The sequence below is a fragment of the Ixodes scapularis genome, unplaced genomic scaffold (genome assembly GCF_016920785.2).
Source record: "Ixodes scapularis isolate PalLabHiFi unplaced genomic scaffold, ASM1692078v2 PGA_scaffold1__304_contigs__length_218370807, whole genome shotgun sequence".
In the NCBI taxonomy this organism is placed as follows: domain Eukaryota; kingdom Metazoa; phylum Arthropoda; class Arachnida; order Ixodida; family Ixodidae; genus Ixodes; species Ixodes scapularis.
This window is the reverse complement of record NW_024609846.1, coordinates 31,397,380-31,416,457: the sequence shown is the minus strand read 5'-3', so window position 1 is coordinate 31,416,457 and position 19,078 is coordinate 31,397,380. Positions and strand designations below refer to the sequence as shown.

The window sequence follows — 19,078 nt, the reverse complement described above, 5'->3', positions numbered from 1 at the left end:
GCCGGTGCCTAGCAAGCAGCTGAGCATTCCCTGGACAAGACGAACGCCATGCCTACGTCGACGTGCACTACCGGCCGTAAGCGGATGCGGCGAACTGAACTTTGTATATATAGCCACACCATTGTTTTTCTAACCTCTTGCTTATACGACTGTAAATAATATCTACCTTCTTACATTCACCTCACTGGAATTCCGAGTCCCTTTAATTATTATTTTTTTTTCCATCACAATTACGCAAGGTAGGCGCCACCTCGTGGGTCCACTTCTGATGACGTTTGGGGAGAAAGGAGCAAGCCTTGTTTTCTGGGTGGCCGCAGTTCATTTGCAGGACGCGGCCAGGGACTGGAAATATTTGGTCGTCCTCACATTTCAATCGTTTCCAGCAAGGAGATCGAACGACCGTGCTTTAATCCCGCCTTCATACAAAACACAGCCTGCGGATGAGTTTTTTTTTCTTTGAATGGCTGTGTCATAAATGTTTTCAGTGTCGAATTTCACTTCGAGCACTCTATCGTATTTCAAGTCAACTCGTGCTTGCAGGTGCTGTAAGCACGCACGCGTACGTGTTTAAGGAAGCCTGTCTTCAAACTGTCACTATTTGTTCTTTTTTCCGGGATAGACTTACGGTACTTTATGGACTCTGACTTGACTAGATAATGGGCGAACAGTTGACTCGCCAGGTCGCTGGTCTTTCGGCACACTCGAAGTGGCCTATCAGATATGCCCGCGTCTTGCACGCGAATGGGACGAACACTGCTGAGATAAGCAAGTTGAAGCTGTCTGCGTCCAAGACGATTCGCGACTGAGAACGCACCGGGCGTCTCGAACGGAAGCTGCTGATGCAAAGACTCTCGCACATCAGCGCTGAATATTATAACGAATAACAATGACGAAAGAAACAAACGAGTTTAGAAACTAAAATAATTATAAATACACTGATTTTTAACTAAGTCGCTACTTGGCACAATTACTTTACTTCCTATAAGTAACTACAATTTAGCGTGATTGGTTATTTTACAGTTACTTCGAGAAGGCTGTAACTGCAACGTACGACACTCAATGTGTCGCGTGGTAGGTTTCCGTCGAATTACCAGAATGAGGGCTTTCCAACAAAACAACAATCACACCACATACTGTTTAAGGCAAACATAGGGGGACCATGAAGTTTGAGCTCGACACAGACCGCGATATCATTTTCAGAAGCGAAAACGCGAAAACATAAACTCGCAAAATGTGTACTTTTTAAAACGCCCTCGGCGTATTTCTCGCCTCAACTTTTTCACGATCGCATCGCTGCAAGTGTCACAAAACATAATCTAAGGATCCTTCTCTCTAAATCTGCAGGGACGCACTGCTGATACATTATACGAAAGACAGTTTTCAAACACGAATCACCGATATATCCGTGGTTCGAAAGCCGCGTGCCGAGTTTTCTTTTTGATTTCATTGTCATGCGGCCTTCGAAGCAGGGATCTCGTGGTAACTCGCGTCCGGCTTTAGAAGGCTCGTTTTCTTACCGCGAAATAGGCAATTTTTATTTGCAATTGAAAGCAAAGCGCCGCGCTGCACAAAACACTTGCTCGGTTTTATCTCTAAGTCTCCCAGAAGAAACATTGACCGAAACCTACATCGAAATAGCTCCACCAGAACATTCTGGTTATCACAGATAGGTTTCGATCAAAGGAACGTCGCGTTTGTATACCAACAAGCACGACGTATTGACGAATATTAAAGCGAAGCATACGTTTTTTCTCCGTTTTTTTTTTTTTACCTCGAGTTTTTTTACGAAAGCGTGCCAGCTGCCGATTATCACGTGACGGGATCGCGTTCGTCTAAACAAGCTTTGCGGACGTGTTTGTACTCCTCCACTCGACAGTTTCATGCGACGCGCTCATCGATCACGCGACCGATAATGTTCGTCCTTGCACCGAATAGCTTCCCTGTTTTCACGCCACGTTGTCGTTGCTTGGCCGGAGAAAGGTTTCACCATCTCAAAGAGTTCTAAGCGGAGTCGCGGGAGGCACGGACGCCACGAGAAACTCCCTCGCCTCCCACAACAGCCGTAGAACCGTGTGCAAACAAAGTAGAGAGTTATTAGTAGAACGTATGCGGGACTGGGAGCCTATAGCGCGGGTGCGTGTTCAATCCATGCTTTGCGAAGTGACGGCGCAAGTTTCCCGCTATCAACGCGAAGCAGCGTATACAAGGTCTACTAAAATTCTCAAGTATCTCGCGGCGGCGTTGATAATTTTCGACCCGCGTTTCGCAACCTGCTCTCACGGCTTCCTGTTTTGACTGATATAGACCTTTCCAGCGGCAGTCTCGAACGAAGCGAGCCGGCAAAAAATGCTGAGTCATTGAGCTGTGGACGCACGCGCAGCGTCCGATATACCGCACGGCAGATCAACGGCGCATGCTTGGAAGGCGTTCCACAGCCCAGCAGACAAAGATGGCAGCGCGCACGAGGCGATTTCTGCAAAAGTCTATAGGCGCGGCGAAGTTTCGACGAGCTTGCGGACACCGGCAAGACACACCGCCCCCGTGCCACGACGAGGCTCGCAGGTGTCGCCGCCCCATGGGAGTGAAATGCGCTCGTTGAGGGCTGGATGCAGTCTCCAGCGCTAAGAACTCGTGTCCCCCAACCTTGCCCGTGTTCGACGCACTTATAGTTACTGGCAGGATGAGAACTGCGATGCGTCTCTTTGGGATGCCCGGCTGGAGATGGAGGCGGGACAAACAAAATACCTCCTCGCCATTTTCACCCCCTCAGTGACTGGCTGGTGGTCCGTGCTTGGCACGATAGAAACCTCAGGTACCCAGTAGCAATAAACCACGGATAAACCGAAGGACGACAGACTCGGCCACTCGTATATATGCGACTTTTCAGGGATTGCGCGAATGCTTACCTTTGGGCGAGCGGTATTCCTGCGCGGAGTCCCCGAGGTCGAATCAACAGCGTCGCCCGATGACCAGGACCGACGAGATTCGGGGATCTCGCGGCGACACCTCCATCGATTTACAACTCTGATGAAATCGGCTGAGTAATCCGGACGGAATCTTCGATGAACGGAGCGCTTTTTTTCTCTTTTGTTTTCTTTCTCTCTCGGTCCGTATAACGCGTCCGCTCGGAGATCTCTGCGTTGCATTGTGGGTCCAACTGTTGACCGCACTGATAGATAGCTGGATAAAACGGGGCCAGTTATCGCGGGGCTCTAGGCGACGAGCACTCGAAGCTTCCGCTATTTTGCCGAATGCACGGTGATGAGACGAACTCGTAGCGCGCCGAAGAAGGTGCGTTTCCCGTTAGGTCATCGGCGTCCGGAAAGATAGCGGATGTTCCCTACCGCGCTCCACGGGGGCTCGTGGCAGCTGCCGTATGTTTGCGTGTGTCGCGTGTTCTTCTTCTCGCTTGCCGAGGCGAGTATGCACCGCTGGATAGATATTTTTATCCCTCTCACTCTGCACAGCTACCTTTTCCAAGCACTGGACTGGATACGCTTGCTGACAGCTTTCTTTGTAAGCGGTACTGCCACGAAGGAAAACTCCGCGGATGGATCTGCGAGAGGCCAGCAGCCAGCGCCGGTGGCCTGGGAGGGTGGGATGCTAATGTCAGCTGTCTAAATTAGCCGTTCCCTCTCGACGGCACTGCAGACGAATTCTGTCAGCAAAACTCTTGACCAATTAATAAGAAAAAAAAAATTTGCCGCCATACTGGGGATTGTGTACCGTCCGGGTGTCCGCTCCATCCCCGAACCTGACGTCTTCGCGCCGCATCGCAAATGTATGACGATTCGTCACGCGACGCGCGCAACTGACAAAGAAATCCGTCGGATATCCTTCACGGGCGAGAGCCTTGAAACGATATGGCGACGGCTTTCAGTTTCCCTGCCACGGCCGGACTCCAGCGTGGGCTGAAAATCGAGCGCGTAATAAAAACAGCGACGCCAAAGACAGACGTCTTGAGATTGACATAGAGGGGGCGCTGCTGCTGCTGCTGCTGATTCGCCAGTCGGTCAGTTCGGTCGTGCACAAGCGTATACGGGCTGTTTGATTTTTATTCAAACGGACGTACTAAAAGAAGGCGTGACATGTATTTACACGAATGCGGTTTGTGCAGGTGAATTATACGACCAGAGAGACATAATATAGGGAATAATCGTCCTGATAAGTCGATTAATTAATGACACTTAGTTAATCAACTTTCTAAGCTGAACACATGGTTCCAATTAGAAACTTGCTGAGCGTATAATTCAAAAATACAAAATCATTCGCTTTTAGAAAGATCCGAAGCAGGTAGTAAACGTGGGGAACACGCGCAATGATGGCGATCTGAAAACAGGCTTGATAATCTTTTCATTCTTGTTTGCGCCCCGCCAGCGTTGCCCCTGATGCACAAGTGGTAACTTCAGCGCACTCCCAAGCTTACTAGCTGCTTCGGGTCTTTCAAGAATTGACTGACTTAGTGGTATTAAATGACACTCAGCAAGTTTCTTATTGGAACCATATGCTTATTTTCACAAATTAGAAATTACATGAAAAAAAGTATACTTAACTTTCCTACTTGTCGTGAGGATTATCCGCACCCCGACCGCATAGTGCACCCACACTGACCGAATTAATGTACCTTTCGTGTTTTTTAGATTATTATTTTTTTAATAAGTTCGTCCGAATTAAAATCAAACACCCTGTTTTACTATTTTACCGCCCGATCACTTTTCGTGTGTCTGCGAAGTGCACGTGCTCTGAACTCTGAGCGAATTCGTTGTTTTGGCCAGGGATGCGATGCCTTTTGGTTGCCCTCTCCACTGTTCATTTCCGTCTTGCTTCGGCTCGTGTCGATCGGCTGCACTCGACGCAATAAAGGATGTCTGCGCCCTGAGACATGCACACATCCGGACACCCTATAGTCATAATAGCACTGCTCATAGATTATACGAAACACTTGGCTGCAGACATGTTAAGCATGCATGTTTGCTTCATACGCCTATGTACGCTTCGAACGTGCAATTTTCGTTTGGTCATTGGAAAATAGCTCAGACAGCGCCTGCAGAACGTCGCTGGTAGGATGTGACATGTAATAATGTCGAGACCGGTTATAACGAAGTCGGTTATAACGAAATAGCGGCTACTAGCGAAGCGATAACAATCTCCCAATCTCTTTTGCACTTCGTTATAACCGAACTAGGTCACAACAAAATAGCAGATATTGCGAAGTGATTTACGATTCCCGTTGACTTCGTAATATCCGGTCTCGAAAGCATGAACGAGTGCTTTGGCTGACCCGCCGTTTTTTTTTTTTTACAGGCTGACACGCGGGCGTTTAGCGTCTGTCACATATTCCAAGGAGCGTATTCCATATGAATGTGCGCCCTATTTTTTACCGCAGATGCCGTCCACCACTCGGAGGAAGCTATACTGGCCGGGTGACTACGCCGCTACGTTTCAGGTGCAAAAAAGGGTAAAAGCTGTCTGCGTCGACTGGTCTACCTCCCCGAAGCCCGTCGCCTCCACTCATGAAAGCCCCTCTATAAAGTACCAGGGCTTTACAATCTGGAACGGCCTTCGAACAGCCCGCAGGACCACCTCTGGCTGATTCGCCTGAACCTTCTCCGAACCTCCGGGACACGGACAGCGATTCTCGCGATGATCGGAAGACCATCATTGTCCTTATCTTGTACTTGACTCGCGAATATCACAGTGTAATCACCATTACTAGACGCGGCACCGCGGGGATCCGTGATACGGGCCGCTTACCCTTGGTCAGTATAGATAACTATTATTCTTCTACTCATACACGCCCGCACGAGCCGAATGCACTTGCGCCATCGGTGTGACAGCCTTTTCGGGAGCACTTTTTGGTAGTGCGTCAGACCCGAGCCTGGACAACGGCTTCACGCTCATCAGTGGCCGCAAAACAGCGTCCCCGCCTTTTTTTTATATATATTTATATTTTAATGATCCTGAACAGGTTATATTTTGTGACCCCTGTGGGCAGGATTGTTGCATACACATGCCCGATCAAAGCCCAACAGGTTGTACGACACGTCAAAAAGATGGCCGAACCCGATCAGGCGATGGCCACCTCACGTGAATGCAAGAGGCGATGCCGTGACACAGTATTTTATTTACTTTCCTTAGTATTTTTTGCTGGCAATTCATTACATTTGACAAAAATATATAGAACTGCATTCACTTGCCTCTCGGCATTATTAATAGCAAATTTCCAATTACAGCTGAAACTACATTTGAAATAATTTACTGACAGAAGAGGAAGCAAAGGCTAACTGCCTTACTTGTCTTTACACCAGTCCGCGGGAACTGGTTTTAATGCGAAAGCATTAACTGTCTTATGGAGCGAGCTGACGTCATCAGTTTGAAGCGCGAAAACGGCTCCTAGTTTCCGCGATCCCAATAGGAGCGATTCGCCTTCGGTTCCATTGGATGGCGCGCGTCGACGCGGCTTCCATTGGCCGCTGCGCCATGGCCTCGGAGATCCCGAAGCCCGCTAGTACGCAGCAGACGACAAAGGGAGCGGACGAGCAGACGACAAAAGGAGCGGACGAGCGGCTTGCATGCTTTCGCATTCACAACTCATAAGAAGTGCTTACGTGTACCTGGAGATTTTTTATTTCCCTTTTACTTTGAATTACTTCGATAAAGAACGACCCTCTTATAATCTCAGTAATACAACCAAATAATACAGCAATTGCTTTCTCTGTTATTCCCAGAATTGAAACAACTAGACCGAATCTGACGACTGCAAAATGCTGCATTCTGAATCCTCAAGCAATGCGGCATGAAACGAACAGATAGATTTCATTGTGGAAAAACGCTGTCATATCAATACCGCTGAAATCGAGAAGCGGAAAAAGTTATGTACTTAGCTTAGCTAAGCCGAGTGTGCCATCGCGCCGCAGCTCGAAGCACGTGGTCTGAAAACTCGTGCTGGAGAACGCAGGAACGCTTAGACTTAATCCGCACTCCTGCCCGTTCCCTAGATGAGCATCGTACCGGCGTGCGGTCGTGTATTACAGCTGCGTGGTGCACGTTAAAAACCCCACGTAGCGGTGGTTTCCCTATAGCTAAATTGCTCATCTACAACATCGCGTGAGGCAATTAATGTCGTTCGTAACCGAGATGGGTCATTCCATGACAAACGTCCCAGACGTTGCGCTCGACCCCTTCCGATTTCTAAAAAAAAAAAAAATTCATGGTATTTAGCCGCAATGTCCGTAGCCATGCCCTGAAATATTTTTGGCGGAAAATATTTTTTGATGACGTGAGCGCGGTTTTAACTTTTAAAGACAGCGTGAAACTAGGCATCACTCTATAATTGATGAAAAATCAGCTTTTTAGTAAAAACACAATATTTTTTCTTAAATTTGCACGGCTTTCGACTTACAATATGGTTGGGCTTGTAAAGTTTTGTTTAATTTAAATATAAAAAAAAAAACTAAACATTTTTGCAAATTCTAACATTTTTGTTTTTTTAATAAAAGAATATCTAATATCTCCCGGGACTTAATATAACCTTTTACCGGTTGTCCTGCAAGTATATAATCTATAAGAAAAATTTAAAACCGCTCAATTAAATATTTTGCAGTAAACAAAAATCCTGAAGCTGCAAAAAGGTGCGTTTTGACGCATAAACAGTCGTTTATTTCACCCTGAGGTGGTCCAATTAAAAATACAAAATATGGTGGGTTTGGAAGAACAATCGATAATCTTTTGATTCTGAAAGTTTAATCACAGTAATTTTTGTTTAAAGCGAGAAAAAAAATTTTCAAGTCGAACTCCCGCACCACAACCCGGCGTCGCTTCTTCGGAAATTGAATTTGCAAGCACTGTTAAAACTTTAGGCATAATTTTTCATGAACATATGTTATGGGACTCCTATATTCAAAATCTTACACTTAAGCTTTCAAATATCGTAGGAATTCTATATAAGCATCGCCATACATTACCATCTAGTATTAAACTCTTAATTTATAATGCATTGTTCAATTCTCGTATATCCTACTGTAACCTGGTGTGGGCAACCACGACCAGTACAAACCTTAATAAACTTTTTTTATTGCAGAAGATAGCAATTCGAGTCGTAGCCAATGCGTCGTATTACGCACACACCGATCCACTTTTCTGTAAGAATAAAGTAACAAAAATACAAGAATATTACAAATATAAGCTTGCGACAGTATACGCGGCATCCCTTAAGTATTTTAACCACCCATTACTGCGGTTTTCTAGACTAAGTGTTAAAAATACGGTATACGGAGTACGTAGCGCCGGGTCCCTGAGAGTACCTCGTCCTAGAAAAAATTATGGGCTTCAAATGGTACAGCATACATTGCCAACATTACTGAACTTTTTAAGAGACCACCATGTCTGTCTTGATGCAGTAAATAAGAAAACAATACGCACAATATTCAAACTTGAGGAAGAAAACGAGAAAGGACGGTTTACTATCCATACCAACCCGCTCGTTCTGTTCCCGCACAATATTCACTTCTAACTTTTAAACTTTTTTCTCCTGCATAGAACTGCCTGTTTTGTTTTTTCGCCTTTAAAATGTTTCTGTTAACGTTTCCTGTCTGCCGATCTGCCGATAGGGGGCAGGGGCTTTGTCAAGCTGCACATTTTGCAGCTTTTTTCCCTGTCTCCGTCACCCATATGTACAAATGGGAGTAAATAAATGAATTGAACTTCTTAACGCCTCTTTGCCGCACAGCACGCCACCTGCGACGATAGCTGACACGATTATAGGTCCAAAGAAAGAACGGAGTTTTCTGCCGCTTCCCCTTGTCCGTCTTTCCGACTGCAAGGGAACAAACGGCGGGTATCGTGTAATAATCGGAGGTGCCGCCAGCGCTTAGCAAAAGCAGGCCCGTTGTGCACTTTGTACCCAAGGGCGGCTCGAAACGCGATGCTTAAACGACGGGCGGCATCAAGCGAACAGGACTTCTTTACGGCATGCCAAAGGACCCACGGCCGATTCCTAAAATAATATTGGTGGCTCTTCACCGTAACGTTTGTGGTATCTCTCTAACATATTTTTTTGACGAAAAACAAATTTCATGGGTTGATGGCGGTTTGAACTAGTAAAAAGGGGGAGGGGGTGTGGAACTACGAGCCATTCAATAATTGATGAAAAGTAAGATTTTTTTACGGAACACTGGAATATTTTTGCCTAAAAACCCTACGCTATTTGAATTGCTATGTAATAAGGATCATGGTCATGGAATTTGGTGTGCTCAAAGCAGTGTTAAAAGATAAGCATTTGAGCATATTTTTAGTTTTGTTGCAAACTATGGCTTTGCTGCATGCGACTGTAAATACTCTTATTGACAGCCCTGTGGGTATACTGTACACAAAAAAGGTTTCAGGCCGTACAACTAAACATCTTGCAGAAGAAAAAAAAAAAAAACTAATTTGTGCAAAATTGCGTTTTGCCGTTTAAAGAGCCGTCAATTCTGCCTTGAGGTGGCCCAAAGAAAGATACGTACCATGGTGACTTCTACAAAAGAGTTTAGTTCCTTTTATTCTTGAAAGTTTAATTAAAGTAATTTTGTTCTAAAGAGGAAAAAAAAAAACATTTTGAAGTTGAGCTTTCGCGCCGCAACCTGGCGTCGTTCCTTGCGTGTCTTCTCTGCACAGCACGCCACCGTCGAGCCCGGCAAAGCGTGCGACGGTGTCACGGTGTGCGCACGCAGGTAGAAAGCAGGACCTTGAGTTGTCGGGTACATCTTGGTGGGAAGAGGCTTTTTTCTACTCTTGTTGTTTTATGGCTTTTCCTATTTTAACCGTTTTGCGCGGCTGTGTCCTCCTGTGGACTTCCACTGTCTTGATATCAGCAAATGCTTAGCGCTCCCAGGTAAGGGCATCCACTAGTAAGATAGCTGTTTCTTACGTACACATCGCAATCACTCTCTCTTCTCGACGTCAGGACAGATGTAGACAGCAACACAAAAGTCCCGTGAACGGGCAATCTCATACGATGTGGCGATGTGGTGTTAACGAATGCGCGCAGTTGGAGGCTCCCACCTCGTTTGTGTTTAAATCGACTTTGAAACGGCAAATTCTTGCGTCACTGAATAGTTCCGCTTTTCACCGCAGTATGCGTGACAGCTAGATTTCGCGGCGATATTATCGCGTTTCCCTTTTAGGAGAAGTCCACGTCAACTGACGTTTCCCTTTTAGGAGAAGTCCACGTCAACTGACGTTTCGAGCCGCCCTCGGGTACAAAGGGCACAACGGGCCTGCTATTGCTACGCGCTGGCGGCACCTCCGATTATTACACGATACCCACCGTTTCTTCCCTCGCAGCCGGAAAGACGGACAAGGGGAAGCGGCAGAAAACTCCGTTCTTTCTTTGGACCTAATCGTGTCAGCTATCGTCGCAATTGGCGTGCTGTGCGGCGAAGAGGCGTTAAGAAGCGACGCCGGATTGTGGTGCGAGAGTTCAACTTCAAAAAATGTTTTCTCGCTTTATACAAAAATTACTTTGATTAAACTTTCAGAATCAAAATATTATCGATTGTTCTTCCAAACCCATCATATTTTGTATTTTTACTTGGACCACCTCAGGGTGAAATAACCGGCTGTTTATGCGTCAAGACGCACTTTTTTGCAAATTCAGGATTTTTGTTTACTGCGAGATATTTGATTGAGTGGTTTTAAACATTTTCCATAGATTATATACCTGCAGGGCAGCCGGTAAAAAGTTATATTGAGTCCCGGGAGCAATTAGATATTTATTGATAAGAAAACAAAAATGTTAAAATTTTCGAAGTTTTTAGATTTTTTTTACTTATTTAAATTAAACAAAACTTTACAAGCCCAACCACATTGTAAGTCGAAAGCCGTGCAAATTTAAGAAAAAAATATTGTTGGGTGTTTCATTAAGAAGCAGATTTTTTATCAATTATTGAGTGATGCCTAGTTTCACGCTGTTTTTAGAAGTTAAAACCGCGCTCACGTCATCAAAAATTTTTTTTCGCCAAAAATATTTTAAGACATGGCTACGAACATTGCGGCAAAAGGCCATGCATTTTTTTTTCTAGAGATCGGAAGGGGTCGAGCGCAACGTCGGGGACGTTTGACATGGAATGACCCAGATGCCATTCTCTAGAAATGTTTGCCGTGTGGCATCCGGGTAGAGGTGAGCGGTGTTTGGCAACTTCCGGTTCCTTAGAAAATTTTGTTTAGCTGTTGACAAACGACGACGATGATATATGCATGCCTGTCTAAGCATGGTACTAAAAACTACAGTCTGGAGGTTTCAGAATTATGCTGGCACAGGCTTGCAGCTCATTGTCGTCGTTTGTCAACAGTGAAACAAATTTTCCTAAGGAACCGGAAGTTGCCCAAACGCCGCTCACCTCTTCCCGCGAATACTATGCGAATCGATGGAAGTTTGTATTGATGATAGTAAGGGCACATTGAAAGGGTAAAGAAGGAGGACAATTGTTTTGTTCATATACGAATATATAAGAAAATTAGAAATATGAAATTCACACATGCACTATTTATCTAATTTATTTTGTCTATTTCATATCAAGTGAAATGAAATAGACGATGAAATAAAGCGATATGCCATATGCGTAAACACTCATAAACAACTTGGTGATTTAATAAATGCGCAAGTTTAATAATAACGGCGCCAATAGCCGTGCCACAATTACGTTATCCCATATGGGTAAATTCCGTGTTTTCGGATAAATCCGTAAAACTCCGAAAGCACCCGCCGGTAAAACTCTTGTCAATTCGGATTTATTCGATATATTCCGAAGTTACATCTGCACTTCCCCCCCCCTCCCCGCCCCCCCCCCCCCCCAAAAAAAAAAGACGGTATTTTACATTTTGATTAGCTCATTGCTAATTGCTTTGGGAAAATACAACCATAAGCATCTTTCGAATCTCCGACCGTTGTCAAAAGGGTGTTACCGCTATCCTCACCATAGATCGTTCAAGACAACCGGTCATTGTAAATTCAGGTCACGACAAGAGCCACTGTTTTGGTCTCCTGTCTGGGCCACACTATTTGTGCTTAGAGGAAAGAGAGATTGGGTTTTTGTAATAGTGAAAGCTATGGACTATAAGGATTGCATAAAATAGGGAAAACATGCAGTTCAAACTTCTCTGTTAGAACCTCAAAGCCTGACCTACAAAAAGTTTTTCCGCAAGGCAGGAAAATTCCCCTTTCCACGGTTCTCTTCTACTCCTCTCTGAGACGGCGGGGGGACCCCTTTTGTTGCTGCATCTTGGGACTGGATCCGGCCAGACTCGAGAATCTGCAAGGCAGAAGATTCTCCTCACCCTGGGTGAGGAGGAAACAGGCAACGGTGGACAGGGTAGAGGGGGAGGGGGAAGAGGCGGAAGTGGGGGAAAAGTGGAAAGCGCGAACTGGTCGCCGGTCTTTAAAGGGAAGCTACGGAGGTTCTTGAAAAAAATGAGTTAGAAGTGAATTCCAGTGTATTTTTACCCCGTGAACCCGAATACCCAAACCATTTGCTGCGCAAGTTTAGTTAAACGCGAGAAAACGCGAAAGACAGTCGCTGTACGTGACGTCATCGACGGACCTTTTGGCTGCCTAAGGCTAGGGAGGCGGGGCTTCAGCCCTATTTTGAAATTGCTTTATGGCTCTCTTGCGCGTCGCATTGAAATATAATTTTGATATCTGTTATTCTAATGGCCAAATGAACACAATTCTAGTGTTTTTTTTTTTTGCAAATGCAGAAGTGCCCCATCTTCCCTTTAACCAGCCCTAAGATACAGCAACAAAAGGAGTTGCCCCTTCGTTCAGGTACCAGGGGGAGAAGAGAAAATAGGAAGGGTGGCGAGGAGGATTCGGTAAATTTTTTGTAGGTCGGTCTTTCACCACTAGACCTCGCGCAGCCGCGGATAGATTGATGGAATAGAATGGGATGAATACGGCTTCCCAGCGACTTCCTCTATCAGTTTATTGATTTAAGGTATCGATGTTTATTGAAGCAACACTTGTGTGCAACTTTTGTTGCGGGACAAATTAGTATTGCCAACAGAAATGGCACCAACGGACAATCCAGCTTAAGAAATATTAATTGATACAAGCGCGGTTGTTTTCTTTTATCTGGCATACGTTTACATGCGGATATTATTTATTTATTTTGTTTTACCAGGACACACAGTGTAATTAAACTCCGAATTTTGGAAAATTGGAAATCAAACAAAAATAAACCACGAAAAACTCAGAATTTTTGGCAAAAAACAAATTCCGAAAAACACCCTCCGAATTCGACGAAAAATCCCGACGACAGGCCCGGGTAAAATTGACGGTATAGGTGTAACGGTCAAAGCTCCGAGTCCCTTCTGCAGTACTCTCGTCGATTAGAATTAATGACGCAAACGAAAGAACAAAGAACAAAATGAAAGCGGAATCAATAGTTCTGGCCGTTTCCTCCTCGTTCTACGGGAGGGCAGCACTGGGGCCACCGTGTGGCCAGGGAGCCTAGATCGAAGAGAGGGAACGACTCGAGGTATGGGGCGCGTTTGCAATTTAATGGCGGACGCCTCTTGTGACGATTGGTGGTCGCCAGTGCTGCAAGTGTGCGTGCGCTTCGTTGTCGGGTGGCGAGGAGGAAAGCGGGCAAAAAGCGACGCCTGTGTCATCTCCTTGCAGCTCGTGTCGCAACCACGTGACCCCAATCCAGCAGTTGGAAACTCTCTCAAATTTAGGCTCTCGAAGTATGGCTTGGTGTGTGGCATCACCGGCTGACCTATTTGCGTGCGAGACGCGCCGGTAGACAAATCGTCCTTGCCCACATCGATTTTCGATGGTCAACAATCAAATACTGTCACTCGATTCGCTTCCGGCGCGGGGGAGCGGCCGGATGTATTCCTGAAATCTACCAAAGTCGGTACCGTGGCGACGCCTGCCGTCGGGTCCGCTCAGTCAGACTCCGTCGCACATGGCAACAAGCTGTCGTCGCGGTGGAACACGCGTTGAGGGTGAGTTACCACCGAAGTTCTGCGTACATTTCCGGAAAAATACGACGTCGTTCCTCGTAAAAGCTTCCGTTCATGTGAAATAGTACTACAAGCAGATGTATGGTAGCAGGAAACGTATCAGTTGGGAATGTCGTCTGCTTTTGCGCCCAATGTTTTGTGTGGAAACAGGCTCCCGAGCGCAATCTCGATAACGGTTTTGCGCGTACTTATTCTGCAATCGGAAGATTTCGAGTTTCAATACTTTCAAACCGTGATTCAAATTAAACGTCGCGTTGAAGCTATTTCTCTTATCATTACCTAAATCATATCTCACTAATCGTTGTAATTTATCGAATCAAATTGGCATCTCCAAAGTCCAAGTACGGATGAGCTGTCAGCACCAAGCGTCGCCTTTACGAACAGAGTAATGCCCAAATGTGAGAATACATAGGACGTTATTGAATGTTTTGATGTACAAAAACAGGGGTTCTTTATAAGAACCATCAACAGAGAATTACATAAACGGAACTGGGTATAATTATTTACAACTGTGTGCAGATATTCAAGTATTCTAATGGACTGCTCGAATAAGATGTTAATTTAATAACGTCGTAGGTGACGGTAGTCCAGTTCAATTATGGAAAGCTCGCTCTTCCGTATAACGACGAGCATTTGCGTGCCGGTTATCAACAGAGCGTATGCTTTCTAACATATGTGCGTCGGGTACCGAATAATATAGGTACGTTATATATTATAAAATGTGTCTATACATACTTACATTTTGATAAAATAATGGCGCAGTACTTAGCCAGTGAGCAAGTCAAGCTATCAGTATACAGCTAAATAGTTCAGATCATGTTCGTCTAAACTTTGTTACTATTTAGTCGCCACACCACCAATATCAGAATGCGCGAACCGGGGAAAGTTGGGCTTTGCTGCTTCGCACAAGACTTGTTAGAGGAAGCAAAACAACTGTCAACCGTGGCGTCAACGTCTGATGCGAGAATATAGTGACTGCCGTTTTATCACAAAAAAACGACATGCTTCGTTGAACTTTTTTGTTAACGCATATACGTTCACGAAAAACGCACCAAAAATTGCACCTATTTCGCAGCCTTCGTACCTCTCATCCTGCATGGACCACCAGTTCAAAGTTTCCATTCCTAACTGCAGCACAAATATGTTTTTGATTCTTTCATCCCCGAAACCAGCTAAAAGTGGAACCGGCTCCCACCTTCCATTGCCTCCATTGAAGATTGGTCAAAATCTAAATCCGCCATAACCGAATATATTTCTAATCCTGCACTTGTCTTATGTTTTTTTGCTGCATATTGTACCAGTGTTGATGCATTTACTCCATGTACCCATTCCTCTGTAATGCTCCATGGGCCCTGAGGGTGTTCAAAATAAATAAATCATTAAATAATGCCGAACTTGAAAACAACAAATCCCACAACATGTAAAAGATAAGCCGCACGTGGATATTATGGCAATCGCGAATGTGCTGTTAGCGAGACCTGATGTGCAATTTGCGTGCAGTAAATACGTTCGTTTTTCTAAAATACAGTGAAAGAATTTTCGTGTAATGTGATTTTCGGTTTTCTATATTCTTTACTCGCAAATTATTTCTGAAGTGTGCGGTACCGAAAAGATAGCGCAACATCGAAAATTTATCAGCAACAAACTGAACGCTCTACAGGCAACGATATCAACGTTGCTTAAAGCCCCTGATTGTGATGTCTTAATGCTTTTGAGTTCTAAAATAAATTAAATAGCTGGCTACTGTTTTATTTGAATGATGCTTACACGAAATCGATTGGCTTCAGGCGATGCATGTGCCCATTTACGATTACGCAAGAAAAAAATATCTAATAGCTGAGACAAAAATTATTCCCATATTCTTTCTGCCTTGACAGTCTCGACGAACAAAAATACACGCGATGTAAATAAATAATGAATCCCGATTTAATTGTGGATGAAAACAATCTTGATTATTTGCCCGTAATAGAATGCGTGTTCGGCGTTGTTCATTAGGATTACAAGCATAAAAGTCCTCGAATATTGCTCCGTTTCGAATAAATCCTTAGTGTGTTGTATTCTCTTCAAACGTCACAACACCAATTTTTATCCACCGAAAAAGCTCAGTCAGCCATTAGGCGAAGGCAGCAAGCTGCTATAATACTATAACGTGTGCACCCTAATAGTATTGCATGTTCATAGCCATGTTGTTTGTTTGTTTTGGCCACGTGGTGAAGCCTAAAGCGTAGGAAAGTTCGCCAACAAGGTATAGTCAGTGAATGGGATGAATAGGTGCATACGGCTGGGTACTTTGAAGTGGACGGCGGCTTGCGCCCCTTACGGTGCCTAACAGAGCGCCACTGGAGCTATATATATATATATATATATATATATATATATATATATATAATACGTCGGGATATTGATTTTAAATTGTTAAACATTAGTAAGTAAGTAAATAAGTAATATTTATTTTCAGCAATATTGTGCTGAGGGCACCAGACAAAAAGCTTCCATGAGGTAGCTTGACTGGGCCTGGTGCCCCTGCACTTACAGGGCATTATAAAAAAAACAAGTACTACAGAATACACTTTGACTAAACAAAACAAACACGTACATCTTTTTTTGTTAAACAGTGAATATCATTGTGGTCTATAAGGAACTTGTTAAGTAATGAAGGCAGGTTATGCGCAATAGATTGGAGTGCATAATTTGTACGAAAATGAGGCACGTTCCAGAACTCTCTGCGTCTGACAAGGATGAAGGATTCACGTTTTGTCAGATGGGATACATTAGACAAAAAAGAAGCAAACTCAGCGGTCGAAAATAAATAAGAACATAGCAAACATAGCATTAACTCCTTGTGGTGTATTCGAAGCTTTTTATACCTTGATTAAAAATAGTTATTTCATTTAGATTTATTTTAAACATATACCTTTAGTAGAAACCCACATGAGACGCGTCCTCGAAAAGAACTCTCGCATTTTGACACCTTAGCGTGATGCCTCGTCCTCTATTTTGAGATGCACCGTCTGGCTTGATGTAAGCTTCACTCCATAACAACTTTCCCAACTTTCTGGGACATCAACGCCTCGGCGCATGCACTAAAATTGGAATTTCAACTGAGCAACAACAAACATCGCAATGTTTCGCGGGAATAATTTAGATGACAGTCATAAAACATCAAAGAGTACTAAGTAGCTTTTGAACGCGTAAAGTTTTTTTTATTCAACGGCTCTACAAATATTTCCGCGTTGAATTCTGTAAGCCACATTCCCCAAATAATCAATTTCTGCTATTCTTGAGAAAAAATCGTAATGTTCTTGAGGACTGCAAATGTCTGGGTATCGTACAATGAGAAGGAATTTGAATTTTTATATTTACTTGAAAACTTTTTACTGCATGAAATGCCCCGAAAAGTTGGCCACGTGAAACTCTTTTGTAATGCCTTGTCCCTATTCAAACTAAATTTTCCATCCACTTTTTTTTTGTTTATTTTGTCCGGCATTACTTTGGTAAATAACAGCAACGAAAAATCACGTAGTGACAACGTTGACTTTTGGGTGAATGTGTAAATCCAAAAGGACTTGTGTGCATTCGTTAAAACAAATTTTGTTTTAACGGTGAAGCGAAAAAAAAAAACAAAGAAAAAACGCAGATTCAGAGGATATATATATATATATATATTTTTTTTTTTTTTGTGATAAAACTTCTTTAAAAAAAAGAACGAACTTTTTTTAGCTTATTTTTATATATTGTAAGTAGCGCTTTTCTTGTTCAAGCCGGATGATAAGTATAATCGATTTACATTTAGCAAAATGACAAAAAAATCTAAAAAAGTGATGTGTATGGCGCATTAATACGCTTTGAATGCAATAAAACGAATTAATGCATATATCGCCAACGGAACGAAGATTTGCTTCAGTCGCAATCAGCTGGAGAATCATCTGCACACGAAGCGTGACCGAACCCGACACGTGCAGAAACTTCTTTCAAAATACGCTCATGTCCAGAAAACATCATCCCTGACTTTAGAATCTACCACAATAATTTACGGCAATGGGAATTCGCACTGTTTGAGTCACAACACTCGAATAGAGAGCTTTATAGGCCTCGCTCAAGCTCCGTGACGGAAATAAGAGGGCAAACCAGCACAAAATAATATTTCTGTCTGCACGATAAAAACAAAGCAAAAGCTCATGTCCTGCCAGATATTACAGCGCCCCCCCCCCCCCTCCCACACCCAAACAGAGGCACAAACACAGATACAAACACACACACAAAATGTTTACACGTTTGCAAATACGACGACGCCATTTTGCAGAGTGGCCGGGGTAACACTGCTCATACATAAAACAGTCCGGAAACACGAGCCACCGCGAGATCCGTGGTTCGAATGCCCTTTTGCCAAGCTTCTCCTTGAATTCATTGCCGCGCGGCATTCGAAGCACGAATATCGCTGTGACTCGCGTTCTAATCTGTATGCAGACTGTCTTTTGTATGATGTATAAGCAATGTGAACCCGGCTTAATGAACGTAATCCAACTTAAATCGATTGCAAAAATCTGCTTTGCATGTTATGACAATGTAACTTACCATGAAAGTGAGGCTAGCTTGAATGGTTCATTTTTTACGCAAAAAAAATGAAGAAACAAAACAAACAAACAATTGTCCTAGTCAAAAGTTACAAATAAAAAACAAAATTTACCGACGGCTTTTCTTTTGTTGTTGTCAAATTTATATATATAAAAAAAGGAAAGCCCTCGTGGACCAGTGGGCGTTTGATTGGGTCACAGAGCGAATGAGAGGAAATTCAGAACGATTTTATTCCCCACCTAGTTTGTTCTTGCTAATTCACGTTTTCTTTTTCTTTTGTTAAATTGATTTGAAAAAAGATTTCCCAATTGAGTCATTAGATTTCTTTTCCTTCCTTTCTTTTTTTGCGGTGACCTTTGCTTAATATATTTACGAAACAAACAATTTAGCCTCACTTTCTTAATAAATTAGAGAAGTGGTTCTGAAATGAGGGTTGGTGAACCCTTTGGGCCCTTGATAGTCTTTTTTAGGTTTCTGAAGCCTTACAAGAATTACTACA

At 43.8% G+C, this 19,078-nt stretch overlaps 1 protein-coding gene across 1 annotated transcript in view; it reads right to left on the bottom strand.

Moving 5' to 3' along the window:
* LOC8052808 (ATP-dependent translocase ABCB1) overlaps nucleotides 1-3,186 on the bottom strand; it is a 107,865-nt gene extending 104,679 nt beyond the window's left edge. Inside the window, exon 1 of the mRNA XM_029975472.4 lies at nucleotides 2,907-3,186. The gene's annotated coding sequence lies outside the window, so the exon portion shown is untranslated. The remainder of the gene's footprint in view (nucleotides 1-2,906) is intronic.
* Nucleotides 3,187-19,078: the final 15,892 nt, after the last annotated feature.